The following is an 11064-nucleotide window of genomic DNA, read 5'->3' as shown; positions in this document are numbered from 1 at the left end:
AATGCTGATTACCAGAGTTCTTTGAAAGCAGCAAAAAATCAGTCCAGAGTCAGAAACATTCAGTTCAAACAAACAAAGATGCTAAAATGGAAAGTCAGATCATTAGAAGTCAAAGTCAGGAATCCTTGGGTGTCAAACTGAGAAACAACAGAGTAAGGACACAGGACAAGATAAAACAGCTGTTGGACTCAATTCAGGGAATTATTCCACAACAATGAGGGCTTTTTGCTTGACTACTGAAAAATTCTCAGCTAATATTTCAGTGCTACAATACCCTGCCTGCTCTTTCCTATGGTCTAGGGGTGCAGGTATGTTTAACCCTTCTGAAGTTTGTTCAGAAGTGCTTGCTTCAGCTTCCTCTAGAGAGGTTTGCCTGGATTGCTGAGGAGTGTCCATTTGCAGCAAGAGCTAACCTAGATGTAGACTTCCTTATGGAATCATAGAATCAAAGAGTTGGAAGAGACCTCATGTTTTTTTTACATTTCTTTGGACATCTGTAATGCATCGCATTAATGTGCAGAGTGGCCATTCAGGAAAATGGTCTCATAAGTCCTTATCAGGATTTCATAGAATCAAAGAGTTGGAAGAGACCTCATGGGCCATCCAGTCCAACCCCCTGCCAAGAAGCAGGAATATTGCATTCAAATCACCCCTGACAGATGGCCATCCAGCCTCTGTTTAAAAGCTTCCAAAGAAGGAGCCTCCACCACACTCCGGGGCAGAGAGTTCCACTGCTGAACGGCTCTCACAGTCAGGAAGTTCTTCCTCATGTTCAGATGGAATCTCCTTTCTTGTAGTTTGAAGCCATTGTTCCATGTCCTAGTCTCCAGGGAAGCAGAAGACAAGCTTGCTCCCTCCTCCCTGTGGCTTCCTCTCACATATTTATACATGGCTATCATATCTCCTCTCAGCCTTCTCTTCTTCAGGCTAAACATGTCCAGTTCCTTAAGCCACTCCTCATAGGGCTTGTTCTCCAGACCCTTGATCATTTTAGTTGCCGTCCTCTGGACACATTCCAGCTTGTCAATATCTCTCTTGAATTGTGGTGCCCAGAATTGGACACAATATTCCAGACGTGGTCTAACCAAAGCAGAATAGAGGGGTAGCATTACTTCCCTAGATCTAGACATTTTGCTCCTATTGATGCAGGCCAAAATCCCATTGGCTTTTTTTGCCGCCACATCACATTGTTGGTTCATGTTTAACTTGTTGTCCTTCTCCTCTTTTGACCCATCAAGCAATTCCTCATCCACACTATCTGAGCAAGCCATGGAAATCCTACCCTCTGGGGTATTAATGATCCTTCCTAATTGGGTGTCACCTGCAAAAATCACTGGGGCCAGGAAAGAAACTTGTGGCACTCCACTCCTTACTTCTCCCCAGGATGAAAAGGAGCCATTGAGTTGAGGCTGTCAAACAATTTAGCCCACATTTAACTAGCTTGCCTGTAATTTTATTGTGAGGGACCTTGTCAAAGGCCTTACTCAATTCAAGATACGCTACATATACAACATTCATTCAATCTACCACGCTGGAAACCCTACAAAAAGAAAAAGATAAGTTTGACAAAACCTGTTTTTGAGAAACCTAAGAAGACTTTTAGTGATCACGGCATTTCTTTCAAAGTGCTTATAGACCGACTGGTCCATGATTGTTTGGGTCCTCTTTTTTCCCTTTTGAAGATGGAGGCAACATTTTGCCTCTACCAGTCTGCTGAAACTTTTCTGATTCCACAGGAATTCTATATTATTATTATTATTATTATTATTATTATTATTATTATTGCCAGTAGCTTTGAGACCAGGCCCATAGCTGGGAGGGGGGCTTGAGGGGCTTCATCCCCTCCCCCCCCCCCCCCCCAATTCTCAGGATGGACCGCAAGAAGGCCTTACTGGTACATTACTTAAACTGTTATAATTATTCATATCATGATCTGATCACCATGCTCAGTATATCCCATATGCATGGGGGTATTGGGATAATGATACAAAAGGTCTGCTAGGGTAGATCCTGAGCCCCCCCCCCCCCACCAAATCAAACTCACCCCCCCCCCCCGAATCAAACAGCCCCCCGAATCAAACTCAGCCCACCACAAATCAAACTCAGCCCCCCAAATCACTCAGCCCGTCAAATCAAACTCAGCTCCCCCAATCAAACTCAGCCCCCCCCCCCCAATCAAACTCTGCCCTCCCCCAATTCAAAATCCTGGCTATGGGTCTGTTTGAGACTGTTTCTGCCTGTTCTTTTAATAACTTTGGATGTAGTTTATCTGGCCCTGGAGACTTGAATTCATTTAGCATAGCTAGGTGTACTGTAATACCTCTTTACCTATTTTGGGTTATATTTTCCTTACGACATAATTTGCTCCATTTTCCCCAGATCAAGCCATTTTCTTTTTGGGAGAAGATCAAAGCAAAGGTACTGAGTAATTCTGCTTTTCCTCTTCCCTCTGCACTTTTTGTCATTTTCTCCACTCAGCGACCCTACCATTTACATGCTCTTATTTTTGCTATGGAAATAACCCCAAATGTCCTTTGTGTTGTTTGTATTCTCTCTAGCAAACATGAGCCAGTTCTGTTCCTTAACTTTTCTGACATTCTCCGTATATGTGCTGGCTATCAGCTTGGATTTCTCTTTGGTGATTTCTCACTTTTTCCAATTCTTGCCCACATTCCTTTTAAATTTTACTTGGTTTCATTTAGACCAGGGGTCCTCAAACTAAGGCCCAGGGGCCGAATGCAGCCCTCCAAAGTTATTTACCCAGCCCCTCGCTCAGGGTCAACTTAAGTCTGTAACAACTTGAAAACACACAACAACAACAACAATCCTATCTCATTTATTTATTTATTTATTTATTTACTTTATTTCTATACCGCTTTTCTCAGCCCTCAGGTGACTCAAAGCGGTGAACAACATCAATACAAAGCATTACAAAACAGTATCAGGCAATTAAAACAATTATAACATAAATCACTAACTTCAGTATAACAATCAATAGCACCTCAACAATAAAATCAGAATCCAGTCTCGTCATCCATTATTCCGTATTCCTATGTTCAATTACACTGTTTGATCAAATGCTTGTTCGAATAGCCAGGTCTTCACTTTCCTCCGAAACGGCAGCAGGGAGGGGGCCAATCTGATATCTATAGGCAGGGTGTTCCACAGCCAAGGGGCCACCACTGATAAGGCCCTGTCTCTCGTCCCCGCCAAGCGTACCTGCCAAAAACAGACCTACACTTCCCACTGAAATACTAATAAATTTATCTTTGTGAAAATTGTTCTTCATTTCAATTATTGTATTGTTTTTAAGTGATTTTTGCACTACAAATAAGATATGTGCAGTTTGCATAGGAATTCATTCATTTTTTTTTTCAAATTATAATCCGGCCCTCCAACAGTTTGAGAGACTGTGACCTGGCCCTCTTTTTAAAAAGTTTGAGGACCCCTGGTTTAGACACTTCCATTTTCCCTCTTGAATGGAATGGTTGAAATTGTGCCTTCAGGGTCTCACTTTTAAGAAACTCCCATTCATCATGAACACCTTTCTCTTTCAGTATTCCTAACAACAGGAAAGTGTAACAGTCAGTAGGCTTGGTGAGTGTTGTTTTCCTCTTCATTACATCACAGATTTTTGCCCCAGGGAGCAGTACACCCCTCGAGACATTCGGTTAAGCCCCCAAATCACTGCTTCTGTTCCATTCAGAAGGGAGCCTCCTACCATCACATGTCTCTTCTGAGGATTGTTGTGGATCATTCCACGTGCTAATTTTTCCACAGTTAACTGTAGTATTCTCTGAATAGTGAAAATGTTGCTCTTGTTGCTGTTCCTCATCATTAAAATCATTTTCAGAATGATTTTGAACACTTCCCAAGTGTTTAGGACTGTGTGATATATTTTTGAATGATGTGCGCAGATCCTATGAGTAAGAAAACTCTATGTAATTAATGATGTTGCTATAAGTTGACATGGGGCCACAGTGACACAGTGGGTTAAACCGCTAGGCTGTAGAACTTGCTTGACCAGAAGGTCAGCGGTTCAAATCCGCAGACGGGGTGAGCGCTCATTGTTAGCCCCATCTTCTGCCAACCTAGCAGAAGCAAATGTGAGTAGATCAATAGGTACCGCTTTGGCAAAAAGGTAATGGTGCTCCATGCAGTCATGCTGGCCACATGACCTAGGAGGCATCTACGGACAACACTGGCTCTTTGGCTTAGAAATGGAGACGAGCACAACCCCCCCCCCTCCCCGATTTGGACCCAACTAGACTTAATGTCAAGGGGAAGCCTTTATCTTTACCTTTACAAGTTGACAGAGACATGAAAGTGCACACAAACACGCACACACACCCATGCTATATGACTATCAGAAGCAAGTTTTAGGCTGTTGGAAATTGTTATTCCTTATGGGCTTCACACCGAGGCATCTGGCTGTCTACTATGTGATGAGAAATGTGTATAGATAAATGTGTATAGTTAAATAAATAAATAAGGAAATGGAATTATGGATGACGAATTGGATCACGATTTTAGTTATGAGACGTTGATGTGTTGTTATTGATGTGTCATTATTTTGTATATTATGCTGTTAATGGTTTTAAATATTGTATGTTGTTCGATTGACTTTTGCTCTTGTTGTGAACTGCGTTGAGTCGCCTACGGGCTGAGAAACTGCGGTATACAAGCAAAGTAAATAAATAAATAATAGATAGTCCATTGCTTTCATGGTATGGTCTTGTGTAAATGCATCTATACCTGAAATCAACCTCACACTCCCAAATACAAGTTCTCCTCTTTCCCAGTGTTTGCCATATTACATAATATCATTTCTGCTCTTGGCATGAAACCTGAGGGAAGGCATTCTCTTCATCTGTATCAAAAGAAAAAGAAAAAGGTTGACTTCAACATTTACTCTGGGCTTGCAATCGATTCTAGTTTGAGCCAAAGCTAAATGGTTTCCCCACTTTGGAGTAACAGTAATCTAATAAAATAACCCAGGCATCCATATGCCTGCGAAGAGGGAATCATTCCAGTTACTTATTGTTATTCCCTAAATCCTATACTCCAGTAAATTTGCCCAAGCAGAAGGCTTTATGGCCTGGATAAAATGTTCTGAATATTTAAGCAGCTTTCTTGTAGAAATTCAGAAAAGGAACATAAGGTTGAGAAATAAAAATATGTACCATCTGACTACTAGGAAGGCCGCTATTATAAAACTACTGCTCTCCATTCCTTGCATTTTGCCAGTGAAAACATTAATTGGATGACAGACATTCTCTTTCCTGGCTGTTGTCTGCCAAGGATCACTGTTGCTTAAATTAATTTTCACTGCAAGGAGCATTAGTCTATAGGACAGAATTTAGGGCATTTCCCTTGTTCCATGCTTTAACAAAGCACCCAAGAAGTCTAGCCTATTCTTCCAACTAAGGCCCCTTCTATACTTCCATATAATCCAGTTCAAAGCTGATAATCTGGATTTTACATGGCAGTGTAGTAGCGAGATTAGCCAATCTTCTTATCAAGGGCTCTCAAGTATCTCGGTGAGGTGTCTGCTAGGGCTGGGCGGTTTCGTTCGTTAATTTCGTAATTCGTTATTAATTCGTATTTAAATTAGCTTACGAGCCATGCAGGAGCAATTAAAAATCGAAACAAATTTTTCAATTTATTTCGTAATTGTTTTGTAATTGTTTTGTAATTGTTTCGTAATTGTTTCGTAATTGTTTCGTAATTGTTTCCGTATGTCTGGTGCAAGTTTTAGGGTTGTTGTTTGTTTTATCAGTGATAAAAAATAAATTATCACACCAACAGTCAACAACAGAGGGAGAGGGAAGCTTCAGAAGTTCCCCCTGTCCCATTTGGAGGGTTTTTTAGCATATTGCGCAATCGCGTCCGCCATTAACGAATCGATTCGTAATTGTTTCGTAATTGTTTAGTAATTTACGAAATTTTGTATATTTCAAACTTTTTTAAAGAAAAATTTCGGAATTTTTTTAAAAAACGAAACGCAAAAACCCCCTAAAAACGAATCGAGTTTAGAAACAAATTTTTCCGTGGTTACCCATCCCTAGTGTCTGCATATCCCTACTCACTAAGGAATATAGTATATGTCCCCATATGAGAAGTAGAAGACCAGTTCAGCAAGGTTTTAGTTATGTGTGGACATGGAGATGGGGTGGAGTGGCTGGCTGGCATCCTGTTGGTGACATATATGGGTGTGAATGGGAATTAGATTCACTTTGGATTTTGTACTAGTTTGGTTTTTGCAGAAGGGGGAACTAGTAGTTTTGGATGCTGGTTCCTTGTAGTGGGACATTTCCCCCGGTCCCTGGCTTATATTGGGGGTGGAGTTTGTTGGGCGAGTGGGCTTACTAACCTCCTCATAAATGTATAGCAAAGCAACTTATCAGCAGCAACATGACCCACAACCAGTTGCCCAAAGTGATATAAATAACAAAGACATACAGACCAATGTTATATCTTCCATAGGAGGCTTTTCTTTATAGCAAAATAATATGGTTGCACTATTTCCAAGAACAAGGTTTCCATAACACAAATAAAGTTCAGCCTTCTCACTGGAGCTTCACACACAAGGCCTTCTCATATCGAGGCCTCCTCACACTCTGAGGCCTATTCTTCCACAGTAAGATCTTCTACCACTGAGGCCTTTTCTCCCACTGAGGTTTACCTCAAACTAACTTACTAAGCTACTGGCACACCTACTTATATAGAACTGCAGCTTTTGCTGAGTCATTGCATTCACTTAACTTTTTCAGTGCTTGACTCACAGTTTTGTAATTAAAAATACCTAGTTAATTTTTAATATTTCCAACAGAATTGAGACTGCTTCTTCTTCCCTCACAGGTCAAGAGCAGATCTGTGCCCTGGACAGGCATGTAGCCGGGGGGGTGGGGTGGGGGGCTTGAGGGGCTTCAGCCCCCCCCCCCCGAAATTCTCATGGTGGTTCGTGAGAAGGCCTTACTGGTGCATTATTTAAACTGTTATGTTTATTCATATCATGATCTGATCACCATACTCAATATATCCCATATGCATGGGGGTATTGGGGTAATGATACAAAACGTTTGCTAGGCTAGACCCTCTTTCACACAGACTCAGCCCCCCCCGAAACTCAACCCCCCCCCCGAAACCCCCCTGAAAATGTTTTAGCCCCCCCCCCCCAAAAAAAAACAACGAAATCCTGGCTACGGGCCTGGCCCTGGATGATAGAGCTGTGTCCTCAGTGATTGTTTTGGGGTGAGGAAGAAACCAGGCCAAACAGCCCCCACTACTTCCCATACAAAGCAGGTGAGTCGCCTTATCAGGCTGAAAAATGCGGTATAGAAATAAAGCAAATAAATAAATAAACATAGCTTTGAATGAAACATGCAGAATAATCACAGGATGTTTTCAACCTACACCTGTTGATAAACCCTACAAACTTGCTGGCATTGCCCCCCCCTCCCCAATGCTGAATGTGAGAGAAATAAGGTTGAACACTGTGAAAGCCATCCACTACATGGCTACCAGCCTCCTTCCCAGTAGACTCAAGGAAAAGCTTTATGAGAACGACCACTCCTCTTGGCGTTCCCCCAGCAACAGCAAGGGTATCCCTCTGGGCAGCTAAATCAGGAAATCCCAACTGGATGGCCCCCCACAAAGGTCTTCCTCCAGGGGCTAACCAAGAATGGGAAACTTGGAAGTCCCTGAACAGACTCAGAAGAGGAGTGGGCAGATCAAAAGACAACCTGGCAAAATGGCACTACCTAAAAGAATCTCACACCTTATGTGACTGTGAAGCAGAACAGACAACTCCGCATCTGTATGCTTGTCCATTATGCCCTGCCTCATGTACAGAGGAAAAATTGCTGGAAGCTACAGAAAATGCCATTGCTGTTGCCCGTTTTTGGTCAATAGATATTTAACTGCCTGCGCTACTTCTATTTTTATCAGTTTTATACTAATTTATGCAATGCTTTTGATATGAAATAAATAAATAAAATACTTCCCATATATACATAGACAGTAGGGCTGGGCGGTTTCGTTTCGTAATTTCGTAATTCGTTAAAAATTCATTATTTTTTTTTATAACGAAGCGATAACGAACCATTCAGGAGCAACTAAAAAACGAAACGAATTTTTAAATTCGTTTTGTAATTGCTTCGGATTCGTTTTGTATTTGTTTCGTTATCGTTTTGAAATCGTTTCGTTATTATTTCCAAATGTCTGGGGCAAGTTTTATAGTTGTTGTTTGTTTAATAAGTGAAAAAAAATTATAAATATCACACCAACAGTCAACAACAGAAGTTCCCCCTGTCCTATTTGGAGATTTTTTAGCGTATTGCACGGTCGCGTCCGCCATTAACGAATCGATTCGTAATTGATTCGTAATTGTTTCGTAATTGTTTTGTAATTTGCGAAATTTCGTAAATATTGAACTTTTTAAAAGAAAAAATTCGGAATTCTTTTAAAAAACCCCAAAAAACGAATCGATTTTAGAAACAAATTTTTCCATGGTTGCCCAGCCCTAATAGACAGAGATTTATGCTCAACCAGTATGACCTGGGATCTCAGCCAGTGTCAGAATAAATGATGGGGATAGTCAAGCTGAAGTCTCCAAGGATCTGGAGGTGCTGATGAGCCCTCTGGAAATCTGATAGGTAAGGGCAGTGAGCTTGTGAAGGTTTTGTTGTGTGATTCAATCTGTGCTCAAACTGTAAATGTGTTAATAAAACACAAATGATAGAAAGTACAATAAACAATGACCTTCTTTTGAAGCAAGCAGCATCATTGAAGCACTGGAACTATTGCCAAATGGGATGGAATATGTCTATCTGCAATGTAGAAATGCCATAGGGACATGATACTCCTGAGACTTTGCATGTGGATGCTGAATCACAGCTGAAGCATCAGGGAGAATTTTTGTCCACAATAATTTCCAATGTGAAGAAGAGCAATTTCTCAAGGCAGACAGGTGCAACATGGAAAATGCGAGGTGAAAATATATCTCAGGCTTTGGGTCTGAGAACTGAGATCAAATGTAAGAGATGGTGGTTTGATGTGAAAAATAAAAGGACACAGTTATATGAGATTTTTTTGAAAAGTGCAAAGAGAAAAAGCAAAACTTCTAGAAAAAGAAGATGGACTCAATAAAAATGCACTTTTGATGAATTGTTGCTAAGGCATCATACTATTTCCAGAGCGAGAGTAGAAAACTGGATTCATAACTCTGTTTATCTATAAATCTCAGTGAATTTTAGCCAGACCTCAGAGTAACTGGTGTCACGCGGTGTTACAAGAATGAAAAACAGGACAGCCAATCTCCTAGAACCTCTGATGAAACAGAGGGATACAAAGAGGATAAATCCAGGCTATCAAATGCTAATCAAGGTGGTCAGTTGAAACATTCACACGTAGATCCAGCAGACAAGAGTCCTTTGTCCCACCCTGGTTTTTCCCCAGATATATAAACCCATTTTCCTAGTTCCAACAGACCTCACTACCTCTGAGGATGCTTGCCATAGATGCAGGCGAAACGTCAGAGGAGAATGCCTCTAGAACATGGCCATATAGCCCGAAAAAACCTACAACAACCCAAGATAAATCCTGATCAACAGATTAACACAAAGTGGCCATCTCAGAGATTAAAGCCGTCTGGGGAGGCCCTGCTCTTTATGGCATACCCAGTGAATTGCATAGGGTTTTGTTTTTTTTTAAAGGTAAGAAATACTCAGAGGTTTTTTTGTCCAATTCTTTCAACTGAGCTGGAGGTCAGTTATGAAATATAGAGAGACATCATTTCCAAAAGATACCAAAACCATCTGAACAAATCTATATATAAATAAAAATGTAATGTTCGTTTGTGGGATTAACAGAACTAAAAAACCACTGGGGGAATTGACACCAAATTTGGACACAAGACACCCAACAACCCAATGTATGTCCTTCACTCATAAAAACACTGAAAAACACGGCAAAAGAGACTTAAAAAGCCCCAAAAACCTAAATGACGGAAAGCTAAATGACAATACAGAAAAAGGAAGAAAGGGGGAGGGAAGGGGAGAAAGAAAGAAAGAAAGAAAGAAAGAAAGAAAGGAAAAGAAAAGAAAGAGGGAAAGAAAGAAAGGGAGAAGAAAGCATGGAAGCAAAGAGAGAAGGAAGGAAATAGATAGAGAAAGAAGAAAGGAGAGAAAGAGGGAGGGAAAGAAAAAGGGGGAAGGAAGGAAAGTTAGAGATGGAAGGAAGGAGAGAAGGAAATAAAAAAGGGAAAGAAGGAAGGAAAGAGGGAGCGAAGGAAGGAAGGAAGGGGGGAAGATGTAGAGAAAGAAAGGGAAAGAAAGAAGGAAAGAGAAAAGGAAGAAAAGAGACAACAGAAGAGAAAGAAAAAGGGGGAAAGAAGGAAAGAGAGAAGTAAGGAAGAAGAGAAGGAAAGATGGGAAGGAAGGAAGGAAAGAGGGAGTGAAGGAAGGAAGGGGGGAAGATGTAGAGAAAGAAAGGGAAAGAAAGAAGGAAAGAGAAAAGGAAGAAAAGAGACAACAGAAGAGAAAGAAAAAGGGGGAAAGAAGGAAAGAGAGAAGTAAGGAAGAAGAGAAGGAAAGATGGGAAGGAAGGAAGAAAGGAAGGAAAGAGGGAGCGAAGGAAGGAAGGGGGGAAATGTAGAGAAAGAAAGGGAAAGAAAGAAGGAAAGAGAAAAGGAAGAAAAGAGACAACAGAAGAGAAAGAAAAAGGGGGAAAGAAGGAAAGAGAGAAGTAAGGAAGAAGAGAAGGAAAGATGGGAAGGAAGGAAGGAAAGAGGGAGTGAAGGAAGGAAGGGGGGAAGATGTAGAGAAAGAAAGGGAAAGAAAGAAGGAAAGAGAAAAGGAAGAAAAGAGACAACAGAAGAGAAAGAAAAAGGGGGAAAGAAGGAAAGAGAGAAGTAAGGAAGAAGAGAAGGAAAGATGGGAAGGAAGGAAGAAAGGAAGGAAAGAGGGAGCGAAGGAAGGAAGGGGGGAAATGTAGAGAAAGAAAGGGAAAGAAAGAAGGAAAGAGAAAAGGAAGAAAAGAGACAACAGAAGAGAAAGAAAAAGG

This window comes from Anolis sagrei, chromosome 2 (genome assembly GCF_037176765.1).
Source record: "Anolis sagrei isolate rAnoSag1 chromosome 2, rAnoSag1.mat, whole genome shotgun sequence".
NCBI classification, from domain to species: domain Eukaryota; kingdom Metazoa; phylum Chordata; class Lepidosauria; order Squamata; family Dactyloidae; genus Anolis; species Anolis sagrei.
Note: the sequence above shows the minus strand (reverse complement) of the source record.